This window comes from Myotis daubentonii, chromosome X (genome assembly GCF_963259705.1).
Source record: "Myotis daubentonii chromosome X, mMyoDau2.1, whole genome shotgun sequence".
Taxonomy (NCBI): domain Eukaryota; kingdom Metazoa; phylum Chordata; class Mammalia; order Chiroptera; family Vespertilionidae; genus Myotis; species Myotis daubentonii.
Genome location: NC_081861.1, coordinates 91,192,967 through 91,209,667, shown reverse-complemented (window position 1 = coordinate 91,209,667; position 16,701 = coordinate 91,192,967). Strand labels below are relative to the sequence as shown.

The following is a 16,701-nucleotide window of genomic DNA, read 5'->3' as shown; positions in this document are numbered from 1 at the left end:
CGCCCGGATCTGGTGCTCAGTGTCTGCGACTCCCTCCCGATTGAAAACGCCAACCGCGCCCTCCACCGCCAGCCCGCTCCGCGCACTCCGCACCTCAGAATTTGACTTCAGCACTGCGCCTCCTCTGAGTGTCCGTATGCGTTTCTCTTTCCTCCTAGTTGTAGGACTTCCACTCAGCCAGCGTTCCTGTGGTTCTGGGTGATGTCCGTTCCGTGTTTTAGTTTCACTTTTGAAGTAGTTGTTCAAAGCAGCAAACTCCGGCGTTAACCTATGCCGCCATCTTGGTTCTCCATATTCCAAATTCTTGATTTGATTCTTGGCATCCTCTACTCTACTGTTGATCCCCTATAAGCTATTCTTCATTTCAGTTAGTGTATGCTTCTTTTCTGACTGGTCTTTTTTTTTATGTCTTTGACATTCTCACTAAGATCCTTGCTAAGTCTCGCTAAGTCTCTTGAAGCTCTCCTTAAGTCCCTTGAAGCTTTCATTAAGGTCCTTGAGTAACCTTATAACCATTGTTTTGAATTCTGTAGCCAGTAGTTTGCTTGCTTCCATTTCTTTCATTTGTAACATGTTTCCTTGTCTCTGCATTTTGGCTGCTTCCCTGTGTTTGTTTCTATGTATTAGGTAGAGCTATTATGTCTCCTGAAATTGGTAGAGTGGCCTTGTGTAATAGGTTTCCTTTAGGGCCCAGTGGCTCAGCCTCCCTAGTCACTTGAGCTGAGCACTCTAGTTGTGCCCCTTGGTGGACTGTGTGCACAGTATTGTTATAGTTGAGACTTGATTGCTGTTGGTATTACTGGGAATAATTGACCTCCAGGCCAATGGATGTGAGGACAAAATGAGTCTACAATGGAAGAGCTACTGTGCAGGAGACACCTCTATGGAGCAGGACTTACTTCAGTGGGGCTTTGGTGATCACTGAGTTTGCCCCTTGAGTGTGTCATTCATGGATGTGTAGCGTTGTAATCTGATGTGGTCTGAAGTTGTTCACCAGGTTCACTGGCTCTAGGGCTTCCTGAGAGGTACAGAGTCAGCCACTTCCTGGGGGCCACTCAGCAGGATCTACAGATAAATCTGTAAGTGGTTGCTACTTGTATTGGGCTTGTAAGTGCACAGGTGTGGCCCAGCTGTGAAGCAAGGCAGGCTGGTGCTAGTGCCGGGTCTTGGGCCTTTTATTGAGAGGCTTGTGGCATGCTGCCTCCAGTTGATGCTTGTTTAAGAGATTTTAGCAAAGTCTGAAGCCTGAGCCAGGACTGGCCATTCAAATGGAAAAGTAGCTGCAAACAGCTTGGGTGGTTCTGCAAATTGGATGTGATGGGGTCTCAAGGAATTAACAGGGTGGAATGAACAGTGTAGGCCATGCTGATGGAAACTCAGATATGGCTGCCGGTTATCTCTGAGACAGGGGAGGTCCCAGGACAGGAACAATGACCCCTATGAGTACTCTTGTCAGAGACATAGCTGCTTCCAAGTTCCTTCCCTAATGCCAGACAGTTCATTTCCTCCCCATATGTTCTCCAAAGCCACTGCACAGTGGTGGAGCTCAAAGGAAGCCGGATTGTGTATGTCCATTGCTTGGGCCTTTTAAGAGGAACACCTGGGACTCCAGCAGCCTCTGTGTCACTAAGCCCCAGTCCTCACTGGTTTTTATACCCTGAAGTTATGGAAAATTCTCTGGAATCCTGGGCTGGATGTCTGGTGTGGGACTGGGACCCCCTGCTTCTCACAGGAGGCCTTGGAGATAGCCCTCCCAATTAACAAAACACCATACATGGATGTTGGCCCAGCCCGTTCCACACCTCCACCCCTCTTACCAGTTTCAATGTGCTTTCTTCTTTACTTTTCTAATTGTAGGACATCCATTCAGCCAGCTTTCAGGTGGATCTGAATGATGGTTGTTCTGTATTTTAGTTGTAATTTTGATGTGGTTGTGGGAGGTGATGAATACCAGTATTTTCCTGTGCCGCCATCTTGGTTCCTCAGGTCAAAGTCAGTTATTCTTAAAACATGTTGAAGATACCATGTTACTGCCTACTGGCTTCCATTATTTCTAATGGGAAATCAGCTGGAAAAAAATTTGCTTCTTTGGTAGGGACTGTGCTGCATTCTCTTGATTCTTTTGATATTTCTCTTTATTTTTGGATTTTGGTAATATTACCATGATATTCATAGGTGTGATTTTTCTTGTCTTTGTAAAAAACTACTTTTAATATATACCATTTAAAAAACTGATTTTAGAGAGACGAAGGGAGAGAGAGAGAGAAAAATCACTAATGTGAGAGGAAATATAGATCAGTTGCCTCCCATACATTCCCACACAAGGATCAAACCACAACCTTTTTGGTGTACTGGATGATGTTCTAATCAGCTGAGCCATGTAGCAAGAGCTAGGTGTGAGTTTCTTATTAGTTTTTAAAATATATTCTTTTTTTGTTTTTTGTTTTCTTTTTCTTTTATTTTTCAATTACAGTTACATTCAATATTATTTTGTATTAGTTTCAGGTGTACAACATAGTGATTAGTTAGACATATATTTTACAAACTGTTCCACCCAATATTTCCAGTAGCCACTTAGCCTCATATTTAGTTATTAAAATATTATTGTAATGCTACAATATTACAATATATTAATAAAATATATTTTCTATAACATACTATACATCCCAAGACTATTTTGTAATTACCAATTTGTACTTCTTAATCCTTTCAATTTTTTTTAAATAAGTTATTTTGTTCAGATTATTGCAGTTGTTCCTGTTTTCTCCCCATAGCTCCCCTCCACCTGGTTCCCACCCCACCCCATGCCCTTACCCCCCGATATTGTCCTCGTCCATAGGTGTTCGATTTTTGTCCAGTCTCTTCCCACACCCCCCACACCCCTTCCCCCTGAGAATTGCCAGTTGACTCCCTTTATATGCCCCTTATTCTATTATATTCACCAGTTTATTCTGTTAATCATATTTTTTATTCACTTGCTTTTTAGAGTCACTTGTTGATAGATATGCATTTGTTGTCACTTTGTTGTTCATAATTTCTATCTTTGCCTTTTCTTCTTCTTCCTCTTCTTAAAGAATACCCTTCAGCATTTTATATAATACTGGTTTGGTGGTGATGAACTCCATTAGCTTTTTCTTATCTGTGAAGCTCTTTATCTGACCTTCAATTCTAAATGATAGCTTTGCTGGATAGAGTAATCTTGGTTGTAGGTTCTTGCTATTCATCACTTTGAATATTTCTTGCCACTCCCTTCTGGCCTTCATGGTTTCTGTTGAGAAATCAGCCGACAGTCATATGGGTACTCCCTTGTAGGTAACTAACTGTTTTTCTCTTGCTGCTTTTAAGATTCTCTCTTTGTCTTTTGCCCTTGGCATTTTAATTATGATGCATCTTGGTGTGGTCCTCTTTGGATTCCTTTTGTTTGGGGTTCTCTGCACTTCCTGGACTTGTAAGTCTATTTCGTTCACCAGGTAGGGGAAGTTTTCTGTCATTATTTCTTCAAATAGGTTTTCAATATCTTGCTCTCTCTCTTCTGTCACCCCCATAATTCGAATGTTGGTATGCTTGCAGTTGTCCCAGAGGCTCCTTACACTATCTTCATATTTTTGGATTCTTTTTTCTTTTTCTTTTCCGGTTGGCTGTTTTTTGCTTCTTTGTATTTCAAATCTTTAACTTGATTCTTGGGGTCCTCTAGTCTGCTGTTGGATCTCTGTATATGATTCTTTATTTCAGTAAGTGTATGCTTAATTTCTAATTGGTCCTTTTTCATATCCTTGAGGGTCTCACTAAATTTTTCAGAGATTTCGAGAAGATTCTTGAGTAACCTCATAACCGTGGCTTTGAACTCTATATCTAGTAGTTTGCTTTTCTCCATATCTTTCATTTGTGACATGTTTCTTTGTCTCTGCATTTTGGCTGCTTCCCTGTGTTGTTAAAGTGGCTTTGTGTGCTAGGTGTCCTATAGAGCCCAGTGGCTCAGCCTCCCCAGTCACCTGAGGTGGACGCTCTTGGTGCACCCCTTTGTGGGCTGTGTGCACAGTCTTGTTGTAGTTAAGTCTTGATTGCTGTTGGTCTCACTGGGAGGAATTGACTTCCAGACCAATTGTCTGTGAGACCAGTTGTATCTACAATGGGAGAACTGCTGTGATGGATACACCCTTATGGGGCAGGACTTGCTTTAGTGGGGCTTTGCTGCTCACTGAGTCTGTCCCCCGAGTGTGTCTCTTATGGATCTGAAGAGTTGTAATCTGGTATAGTCTCACACTGGCTACTGGGTACACTGGCTCTTGGATCTCCAAGGAGGTGCAAAGTCAGCCAGTGCCTGAGCCACCCAGCAGGAGCTACAGAGAGATCTGCAGATTCTTCCTCTTTGTTTGGGGTTTGGAGGTGCCCAGATGAGGCACAGCTGTGAAGCAGTGCAGTCTGCTGATGAACCTTAGGCCTTCTTTTGGAAGCTCTGGGGTTCTTTGACCCAGCTGCAGTTTGTTAGGTTAGGTTGCAAAAGGCCAGGCCATTTATATGCAAAAGTTTCTGTGCACAGCTTGGGTGGTGTTGTAAATTGGGTGGAGCGTGGTCTCAGGGAATCAAGGGGCAGTGCCAACAGCAATGGTTGCCCATTGGCCCTGCCTCGGATAGGTCCCTGGGTCTCTGTGTCCAGTGACCCCGTGCAGGAACAATGAATGCTGCGAGCACCTCTGAGAGAAAGTTGCTCTCGTGTTCCAGCTCAATGCCAGACAGTCCAGTTTCTCCCCGTATGAGTCTGGGTCCACAGAATCTTTCCCAGAACTGGAGTTCAGAGCAGTCAGGAGTTTGTATCTCCCTCCTGATTGAAAAAGACCACAGGATACCCATTTGCCAGCCCGTTTCGTGCACCTCCGTGCCTCCGTTCTTCCATACCTCTGCAGCTCCTACCAGTCTAGATGCGCTTTTCTCTTTCCCTCTAGTTGTTGAACTTCCACTTAGCCAGCCTTCCTATGGTTCTGGATGATATCCGTTTTGTCTTTTAGTTGTAGTTTTGATGTGGTTGTGCGAGGCAGCAAGTTCAGGTGTTTACCTATGCTGCCATCTTTGTTCCTCCTAAAATATATTCTTATTGATTTCAAGATGAAGGGAGTGGCAGAGAAACATCACTGATGAGAATGAATATTTGATTGGCTGCCTTGTGTATGCACCCTACTGGGGATTGAGCCTGAAACCCATGTGCCCTGACCAGGAATCGAATCATGAAATCCTGGTTCATAGGTCGATGCTCAACTACTGAGCAACACTGGCTAGACTGACTTTCTTTATGTTTATCTTCTTTGGGGATCATAGTTTTTGAATTTGTGGTTTGATGGTTGTCCATCAGTTTTGAAATGTTCTCAGGTATTATTGATTTTTTTAATTAATTTTTTAGAGAGACAAAGGAAGGGGGGAGAGAGAGAAACATCCACATGACAGTGAAACATCTATCGGCTGCTCCCCACATTCCCCCTACTGGGGATTGAGCCAGCAACCCGGGCATGTGCCCTGACCCAGAATTGAACTGACAACCTTTCAGTGCATGGGATGGACGCCCAACCAACTGAGCCACCCTGCCCAGGGGAATTAGTTCTTTAAATGTTGTTCCTTGCTCTACTCTAATATTCTGTAACAACGTCTTTTAGACATTTTCTCTGTATCCCCTATGCCTCTAACTCACTTTTTTCTATATCCCATACTTTTTTCCTCTTTGTATTTTATTCTGAATATTTTCTTTTGACCTACCTTCCAATTCACTCTCTTTAGCTTTGCCATATCTTCTGTTAAACTCATCCACTGATTTCTTAATTTCACTTTTCATACATATTTATTTTTCTTGCTTGTTAAAATGATTGTTTTTGTTACAAAAATAAATCAATTAATAAAATGTGTTTCAGGGCAAAATAAAAAGGAATATTTGATAGATATATACAATGAAATACCACTCAGCCATCAGAAAAGATGAAATACTACCATTTGCGACAACATGGATAGATTTTAAGAATATCATGCTAAGCAAAATAAGTCAGGTATAAAAAGTTAAGAATCATATGATTTCAATTATATGTGGGATATAAATTGAAAGCAAAAAATGAATAAATAAGAAAAACAAACAAAAACTCATAGACACAGAAACAGTATGGTGGTTACCAGAGGGAAAAGGGGTCAAATATATGATAACGGACGAAGATTTGACTTTGGGTGGTGGGCACACAATGCAATATAAAGATGATATAGAATTGTACACTTGTACCCTATATAATATTATTAACCAATGTCACCCCAATGAATTTTAAAAAGAGGGGAAAGCAGTGAGAAAACTACTCAACGTGGCTTGTCCATTAAAGGACATAAAAACAATAACACCCAAATACACATGCATGCATACATATATGCATGCACAAGCAACACCAACAAATAACCAAAAAACCAAAGACCCAGTATTTTTTCAACAGTACACTCATTCTACAACAAATGCAAATTATTATTATTATTATTATTATTATTATTATTATTATTTTGTTAATCTTTATCCAAGGATATTTTTCCATTGATTTTTAGGGAGAGTGGAAGAGAGAGGGAAAGACAGAGAGAAAAATCAATGTGAGAGAAACACATTGATTATTTGTCTCTTGCACGAGCCCTGACCAGGGCCCGGGCAGGTGAGTAGCCTGCAACTGAGATATGTGCTCTTGACCAGAATTGAACCCAGGATCCTTTGGTCCGCAGGCTAATATTCTATCCACTGGGCCAAACCAGCTAGGGCTCCAGATTATTTTACAAGGCTTCCTTTCTTTTTTTTTTTTTTAATATATTTTATTGATTTTTTACAGAGAGGAAGGGAGAGAGATAGAGAGTTAGAAACGTCGATGAGAGAGAAACATCGATCAGCTGCCTCCTGCACATCTCCCACTGGGGATGTGCCCGCAACCCAGGTACATGCCCTTGACCGGAATCGAACCTGGGACCCTTCAGTCCACAGGCCAACACTCCATCCACTGAGCCAAACCGGTTTCGGCGCTTCCTTTCTTAATACAAAAGATGCCCATCTTGAATGCGTGTGTGTATGTGTATGTGTGTATTCACTGGCTTACTGTTGACTTACTTGTAACTATATTAGTGTTACTACATACACCTGTTTCCTTTTAACAGCCTTTTATTTTATTTACTTTCATGTGACTAGCTTCCACCTACCAAAAGTTTCAGGTTGGCAGGCAAAAGGGTACCTATTTTCTGTGAAATTGAATGCAATGTTTTACACACTGTCCAGAAAATTTTTTATTGTCATTTTAACACTTGTTAATAGATACATTGATACCTAAATTACCATTTTCTGCAAATCTCTGTGCAGTTCTTGTGTCAAAGACTAGGCAGTCCTTCTTTATAATGGCTATTTCAATTTCCTCATGAATATTTAGAGGAGTGGCTTCCCAAGTCAATCGCTGCTTATGATCAGTTAGCTCAAGTCTGTAAGCAAAATTTTCAGCTTGCTTGCATGTTCCTATCAGCTGTAGGATGGAAAAGAACTGCTGCTACCCCTCATGGTTTTCCTTTTTCTCCAAGACTATCATAAAATGAAAACCATAACAGGACTGGATCATCACTCAGTCTAGAGCCCTGGAAAGATTGATGTTTGTAGCAAGGAAAATTATATCCTCTCCCTTCAGAGTTGCAACAAACGGGTGTTGATTCTTCAGATGTGGGATGACAACATCCAAAGCGCCTTGCCACTTACAGAAAGTACCTGGGCAGGGGCAGGGTCAAGGCTGAAACTCACATAGCGCTTCATGGCTTATTTTTCCTTGGGGTGGCAGAGTTGTTTCACATCCATAAGGGGCATATTTGCAAGGAAAAAGTACTGAAGTGGCCAGTTTCTCCAAGGCCAAGTTGCAAATGGATCCCAATGGGCCCCTGCAGGTTGGACAACAAGTGAGCTTTGGGTGACAGTTGCTACTCACAAGATGGCCACTGTGACACTGGAATATGGGTGGTAATGCACAGTCAAGGCAGATGGGACACTCAAAAAGAGTGGCTAAATCATTGTTGGATGCAGTTGTGCCCCTCAGGGTGGGCTCCCTCTGGGATGTTGTGCATTCAGAGGCCCCAGTAGGTAACTGTTGTATTCTGCTGGCTCATTTCTGTGGGCAGAGAGTGTGCCAGGGACCCTGGCCCTGTTCACACTCCCTCTCACACCCTACAATTCCCCTGAAGTGCCACTACCTCTTCCTGTGCTGACACCTCCTTGGCCCTATAGGGAAACTGATCTGCTGCTGCTGCAGCTGCCTTGGGCAGCAGCCACTGCCACTGGCCAGCACAACCACCACAAAAGCTTCCTTTGTTACCCCTGGTTACAGCAGCTGTTGTCATTTCCAGGACCTTAAGCCCCGCCCCAGAGTTGCCATTTCCTGGTTCTCCAGCTGCTCCCCCCTCCCTCCACCCCCTGTAGCCCCTCCCCCCACAGCCATTGTCATTTCCGGGTCCTCGAGCCTCCCCACTTCATGCTTCCAGCAAATACTACACACCAAGGTAGGCTTCTAGAATTTTTACTTGGTTCATTTGAAAAATAGTATTTAGTTCTTTGCCAAAATTGACAATTTAGTCTTTTCTTGAACGTATTAAGCACAATTATTTGAAACTCTTCATCTGGAAGCTATCTCAATCCTTTAAAGTATGTTTTTGTTGTCTATTATCTCTCTTGATTTTTAAATTTATTTTGCCTTGTTTGCTCATATGCCTGGTTAGTTTTGATTGAGTGGCAGACATTGTATCTGAAAAACTATAATAGAGATGGATTGAGGCCTCAGCTTTTAAAATTTTTATTCAGAAAGAATTTATGCTAATTTCAGGCAGGTGGTTAGGGGCACTAGCAATCCATTATCACCTAAATTCAGTCCAAGTTTGGGGTAATTTGATGCTGGCCACTTGAAGGCTGATTTAGCCTTCCTTTCAGTGTGTATACATTCTCAGTTGGACCCCAATATCTGAGGGTTTATCTAGGGTTCCCCTCAATGATGGGTCCTGAATTCAAATGTTTGTTATTTTAGTTTATTGCACTTGTTAAAAGCTCAGCTGTCTCTCAGCTGACTCTTCTGTAATGACCTGATGAGAAAAACAGCCTCTCTTAGTTTTCTTTTTCTCCTGCATCTTGGCTCCATTATACTTTATTGCCTTATTAGGTTTTGGATGCCTTCATATATATATATTATTTATATTTTATCACAGTTTTCTTGTTTTCAGCAGGATATTTGGTCTGAATTAGTCTTCCTTAACTAGAAGCAGAATCAGTCCATCATTTCTTCAGTAAATATTTATTGATCATTTCCTATGCATCAGGTACTGAACAGAGTAATGAAACTGAAACTCTTGAGCTGATTAGAGAGGATTTTTGCCATCATGGAGCTTACAGGCAACTGTAATGCAATGTGACAATGCAATGATAAAGGTAATTATAGGATGATCTGTAGCACTAAGAAGGAATACCTGACCCAGACTTTTGAAATCAAGGAACAGTTATTGGACAAAGCATCTTTTCACCTTAGACCTGAAAAATAAGTGATAGTTGTCTAGATAAGACTGTTTTAGGCAGAAGGAATAACATGTACAAAGAACTGGAAGAGGTGAGAGAGAACATAGCATATTCAGGGAACAGAAAACTCTTTAAAACTATAGTTATCAAGACAGTATAATACTGGCATAGGCTAAGCATATCAGTCAATGGAACAGAATTGATTATATATTAACAACCCTGACATTTATGGTCAGTTGATTTTTGACAAATGTACCTAGGCAATTCATTGGGCAAAAAGATACTCTGTTCAACAAATGATGCTGGGACATTTGTATAGCCACATGTAAAAAGTTCAGTTTAGACCCTCACTGTATACCATGTCCAAAAATTAACTTATGAAATAAAGGAAACTGGAATTTTAGTGGTGAGCATGCAATAGAGTTTACAGATACTGAATTATATTGTACACCTGAAATTTATGTAATATTATTGACCATGCTACCCCAAATTAAATTTTAAAATGTATGATAGACATAAATGTGTCAAAACAATAAACCTTTTAGATGAAAAAATAGGGGAAACTTTTCAAGACTTTGGACTAGACAGAACTTCTTAGTCCCCCACTCCCTCCCAAAAAGATGAAACTGATAAACTGGACCTAAAAAATTGTTTTTCAAACAACATTTAAAAATGGAATAAATGTGACAGACCACAGGAAAATATTTGCAAAACATATTCAATAAACAATTTATACCCAGCCCAGGCTGGGTGGCTCAATTGATGGGCTCATTGTACCAATGCACCAGGGTTGCTGGTTTGATCCCTAGTCAGGACACATACAAGAACCAACCAAGGAATGTATAAATAAGTTAAACAACAAATTTCTTAATCTCTCTCTCTCTCTCTCTCTCTCTCTCTCTCTCTCTCTCTCTCTCTCTCAATACATTAAAAAACCAGATTTTATATTTAGAATTTATAAAGGGCTCTTGGAACACAATGAAAAGACAACCTGAACAAAAATGGGCAAAAGATAATAACAAATAGTTTAGCACAGAGGTTATTCAAATGGTTATTCAAATAAATACATGAAAGAGTGCTCAGCATCATTATCCATCAGGGAAATGCAAATTAAAACCACAATAGAGACAAATACCATGTGATCTCAGTTATATGTAGAATCTAAAGAAATTAAAAAAACTAAACTCATAGCTAGAACAGATTGTTGACTGCCAGAGGTGAAGGGTAAGAGGTGGGTAAAGTGGGTGAAGGGAGTCAAAAGGTATAATTTTCCAGTTATAAATGTCAAGGAGATGTGTACAGCATGGTGACTGTAGTTAATAATACTGTATTGCATATTTAAACATTGCTAGAGAATTGATCTTAAAAGTTCTCATAAGAAAATAAAATTTGTATCTATGTATGGTGACATGTTTACTAGACTTATTTTGGTGATTATTTAGCAATATGTACAAATATTTTTTCAACCCTGTCTTCTAATTCACTGATTTGATCCTCAGCTTCCCTAATCGACTGTGTATTTCTTCCAACGTGTTCTTTATTTGTACTATGTCATTCTTTATTTCTGTTTGCATAGTCACTATATCTTTTCTCATGCTGTTGAGCATCTTTGCCATCATTATTCTGAACTCTATATCAGATAAATTTCTTTTTTTAAATATATTTTATTGATTTTTTACAGAGAGGAAGAGAGAGAGATAGAGAGTTAGAAACATCGATGAGAGAGAAACATCGATCAGCTGCCTCCTGCACATCCCCCACTGGGGAAGTGCCCACAACCCAGGCACATGCCCCTGACCGGAATCGAACCTGGGACCTTTCAGTCCGCAGGCCGACGCTCTATCCACTGAGCCAAACCGGATTCGGCCAGATAAATTTCTTATCTGCATTTCATTTATATCCTTCTGTAGAATTCCCTTTTTCTTTCATTTGGAGGTTGTTTCTTTGTCTCCTCATTTTGGCTGCCAGTTTGGGTTTGTGACTATGTATTAGGTAGATCTGGTATGCCTCTCAATCTCTAGTGTAGGACAGTATCAAACACTGTTTCTGACTAATTGGATCAGGCAAAGATTCAAGGCCTCCAGAGACTGCCTCTGTCTACAGACTGATAGGATTTTGTCTTGAATTGCCCTCAGGCAGTCGTCCACAGGTGTGGCAAGAGGTTGTTGTTGTTGGGTTTTTTTTCTAACTGGGTGGGGCAATTGCTTCTGCCTGGAGGCTAATTGTTATTCTCAGTCTCTTTTTTAAAAATATATTTGTATTAATTTCAGAGAGGAAGGGAGAGGGAGAGAGATAGAAACATCAGTCATGAGAGAGAATCATTGATTGGCTGCCTTCTGCAAGCCCCCTACTGGGGATCAAGCTCACAACCCAGTCATGTGCTCTTGACTGGAATTGAACCTGGGACCTTTCAGCCTGCAGGCTGATGCTCTATCCACTGAGCAAAACTGACTAGGTCTATTCTTAGTCACTTAATGGGCCTGAGCAATTCTGCACTGTGGGACAAAGTATTTTCCAATTGGGTGGATCAACTGTCTTCCCCTCAGGTAAGGTAGCCTGTATAGGAAATGTCTGCAAGAGAAAGATGACCTTTGCAGCATGAGGTGATGACTCAGCACAGGAAACCAGGGTGTCTGCCTTCTGAGCTCTAACCCAGAGCCCCTGATCCTGGCTTCTGCTCACATAGCTCCAGTCCATTATGCCCTCCCTCTGCTGGAACACAAGGTGGGTGGCTTGACAGGGAATTTTGTGTGTTCGCCCTTTAAGAGGGTACCTGAATTTCCAGCCATCTCTCCCTGGCAGACAGCAACCCTGCTGCTCTTCACAGCCAGATGTTATGTGGGTACCCTTCTCACTTCTGGTACTCCCTGTTGGGGGGCCCAGTTGGGGATTAGATACCAGAGTTTTCAGTGGCAACCCTCCACAGGTGAGATATCTCTCCGGAACTTCAGTTGCTGTCTGTGGGAGGCTGCCAACCTTTTCGCGCCTCCGCCTCTCCTTGCAGTCTCCAATTTTTGTCTTCTGTTATCAGGGTTCTCTCCATCAAGTCTTCTGTTGATTATTCATGAAGTTTTTCTGTATTTTAGTAGTAATTCCAGTTTAGTCCTGGGAGCATGTCTGTGCAGCATCCACTTACTCTGCTGCCATTTTTAATCTCTCTGCAATATGTACAGATATTGAATCATGTTTTATATCTGAAACTAATATAATGTTGCATGTCAACTATTCCTCAATAAAAGTAATAAAATTTAGAAAACCGCAATGGAGCTCTGGACAGTGTGCCTCAGTTGGTAGAGCTTCATATTCTGTGCACCGAAACGTCATGGGCTTGAACCCTGGTCGGGGTGGGTGTGGGAGGCAGCCAACCAATGTTTCTCTTTCAGGTCAATCTCTCCCTCTCCCTTTCTCTCTCTCAAATAAATCAATAAAACATATATTTTTTTTAAAAAAGGTGAATCTTTTTTAGTAAAGGCACAATGGAGATTCTATTTCACATTTACTAGAATGGCATAATTAAAAAGGCAATAAGAAGTGGAGATGTAGAGAAATGGAAACCTTCATACATTGCTGGTGGAAATGTAAAATGATGTAGCTGTTTTGGAAGTCAATTTGGTAATTCTTCAATAAGTTAACTAAGAGTTACCACATGACCCAGCACTACTACTACTAGATTTACCCAAGATCAATGAAAGCATATATTCACACTAAAACTTCTACAAAAATATTCATAATAGCATTATTCAGGATAGCCAGAAAGTGGAATGAATGAGCCCAAATTTCTAATGGGTAAACAAAATATAGTATAATATTCTATACAATGGATTATTATTCAGCCATAAAAAGGAATAAAGTATGGATGACCTCAAAAATATTACACTTAGTGAAAGAAGCCAGTCACAAAAAACATAATGTATGATTCAGTTTATATGAAGGATCCAAAATAGGCAAATATGTAGACAAAAATTAGATTAGTGAATACCAGATGGAGAGAATGGGGATTAAAGCGTACCAGATAACTTATTGAGGGGGGTTGTTGGAGGGAAGCAAATATTCTAGAATGGGTTTACCACAGCCAGGGTGGTAGTAGTGGAAGTTTGGTAGAGTTACTAAAAATCATTAAACTGTACACCTAAAATGGGTAAATTCTATGGTATGTGAATTATCTATATAAATAAAAGCCTAAGGGACTGTTTCACCTCTTGACTGGTAGCTATGACATGCACTGACCACCAGGGTGCAGACGCACAACACACAGGCATGGAGACATGGAACAGACTGATGAATCTCAGAGGGAAGGGGGGAGGGTGAGAAGAGATTAACCAAAGATCTTATATACATACTAGAGGCCCAGTGCATGGATTTGTGCACCAGTGGGGTCCCTTGGCCTGGCCTGCGGGGATCAGGCTGAAACTGGCCTGGTACACAGATTCATGCACTGGTGGGGTCCCTTGGCCTGGCCTGCAGGGACTGGGCTGAAACTGGCAGTCTGACATTCCCAAAGGGGTCCTGGATTGCGAGAGGGCACAGGCCAGGCCAAGGGAACTCACTGGTGCACTAATCCATGCACCAGGCCTCTAGTATCTAGATAAAACTTATTTTTTAAAGTGTCTGGTAGATAGAATATGGTCAATAAATATGTAGGAGGTATTGGTTGTTCCTGAGTGATACCTTTCATTAGAGGAAGAGAATCTTCAAGACTGTTCAACCCAATTACCCTCATACTTACCTCCCCCCAATCAATGTGTCCAGAATTCCAACCCAGAATAAGCCCACTCAGAAACTGCACGGGTGCGGGTTTCAAAATGTATAATTTTAAACTCTATGGGAAATTCTGTTATGCACTCTAGGGTGACAATCTGTGATTTATGTAATGGTGAATGGCTTGGTATGGTTAGAACATGTGGGGCCCCATGGCTGTTTGCACTAGAGTGGTTATACAGTAATCAGGAATCTTGGCCCAGAATCATCAATCAGAGTCTCAGTCTCTCTCTCTCTCTCTCTCTCTCTCTCTCTCTCTCTCTCTCTCTCTCTCTCATAAAAATAGCTAGCTATTCCCAGATTCTACCTAGAATTTTTTAGGGTTGTTGGGTTAAAATATATAATACAGATAATCTATTGTAGTGGTTCTTAATTTAAGGTGCATATTGGTTTTACCTAGGAAACTTATTCCAAATTCCCATATTCCTGGCTACACTCAGATTCTTTAGAGTGGGACCATAAACATATATTGTTTGGAAAAAAATGGCTTTTCAGGTGATGCTGATGCTCATTCCATTTGAGAACTAATGCTCTAAAGACAGAAATAAAGGAAGACTATGAAGGAGATAACATTTGGTTCCCTGTGCCTAACCTCAGCTCCTGTTATGGGTTATTAAGTCTTTATCATCTGTAATGCTAAGACTAACTTTGAAGACCAGTGGACTATGAGCTTGAGTGGTAGTGAATGCTTAATGAACACCATCTGGGAAATCAATTTATAAAATCTATCTTTGAGGGAGAGAGGGTTTTTAGTTGACAGTTTCTCACCCAGATGATAGTCCTGTGTGCTTGGAATAGCCAAGGGAGGAGGGTGGTTTCCTATCTCCTGTGGCTTTATGGGGACTTTCCTACTGCCAGCTGCTGAAACCACCTTAAAATAATAGGCTGCTGAGTAATATTCTCTATACATATCCACCTGTCAGTGGGCCTGCACTTCAGAGATAAAGAGCAATTTTTATTGGAGTGATGGTGAACAGCAAGGGTTGAAGCTAAGTAGCCAACATGAAATTGATTTTCAAAATGAGATTACATCTCATTTTGTGTGTGTGGTTGTGAATTGTAATTCTTTTTTTAAAAATTGTTTTATTGCTTAAAGTATTACAAAGAGTATTACATGTCTCCTTTTTTTCCTGCCCTTAACAATCCCCCGGCCTCCCCTACCCCCCAGTGTCTTATGTCCATTGGTTATGCTTATATGCATGCATACAAGTCCTTTGGTCTATCTCTTACCCGCCCCCCCGACCCTGCCCTCAACCCTCCCTGGCTTTCCCGCTGTAGTTTGACAGTCTGTTCGAGGCAGCTCTGCCTCAGTATCTATTTTTGTTCATAAGTTTATAATGGTCTTTATTATCCATGAGTGAGTGAGATCATGTGGTGTTTTTCCCTCATTTACTGGCTTATTTCACTTAGCATAATGCTCTCCAGTTCCATCCATGCTGTTGCAAATGGTAAGCGTTCCTTCTTTTTTGTAGCAGCATAGTATTCCATCGTGTAGATGTACCAAAGTTTTCTAATCCATTCATCTACTTATGGACACTTGGGCTGTTTCCAGATCTTAGCTATGGTGAATTGTGCTGCTATGAACATATGGGTGCTTATATCCTTTCTGATTGGTGTTTTTGGTTTCTTGGGATATATTCCTACAAGTGGGATCACTGGGTCAAATGGGAGTTCCATTTTTAGTTTTTTGAGGAAACTCCATACTGTCTTCCATAGTGGCTGCACCAGTCTGCATTCCCACCAGCAGTGCACAAGTGTTCCTTTTTCTCCACATCCTCTCCAGCACTTGTCGTTTGTTGATTTGTTGATGATAGCCATTCTGACAGGTGTGAGATGGTACCTCATTGTTGTTTTGATTTGCATTTCTCGGATGGTTAGTGACTTTGAGCAAGTTTTCATATCTCTCTTGGCTTTCTGAATGTCCTCTTTTGAAAGGTGTCTATTTAGGTCCTTTGTCCATTTTTTGATTGGATTGTTTATCTTCCTTTTGTTAAGTTGTATGAGTTCCCTATAAATTTTGGAGATTAGGCCCTTATCAGATATGACATTGGCAAATATGTTTTCCCACACAGTGGGCTTTCTTGTTGTTTTGTTGATGGTTTCTTTTTCTGTGCAGAAGCTTTTTATTTTGATGTAGTCCCATTTGTTTATTTTCTCTTTAGTTTCCAATGCCCTAGGTGCTGTATTAGTGAAAAAATTGCTTCTGCATATGTCTGAGATTTTGTTGCCTTTGGATTCTTCTAGTATTTTTATGGTTTCCTGTCGTACATTTAAGTCCTTTATCCATTTTGAGTTTTTTTTTTGTGTATGGTGTAAGTTGGTGGTCTAGTTTCATTTTCTTGCATGTATCCGTCCAATTTTCCCAACACCATTTATTGAAGAGACTGCCTTGTCTCCATTGTATGTTCTTGCCTCCT

The 16,701-nt window shown here is 40.9% G+C and overlaps 1 protein-coding gene and 1 pseudogene across 6 annotated transcripts in view; one reads left to right on the top strand and one right to left on the bottom strand.

Moving 5' to 3' along the window:
• EDA (ectodysplasin A) overlaps positions 1 to 16,701 on the top strand; it is a 568,600-nt gene that overhangs the window by 19,163 nt on the left and 532,736 nt on the right. The window lies entirely within an intron of this gene.
• LOC132224173 (E3 ubiquitin-protein ligase Siah1-like) lies at positions 7,290 to 8,142 on the bottom strand (annotated as a pseudogene).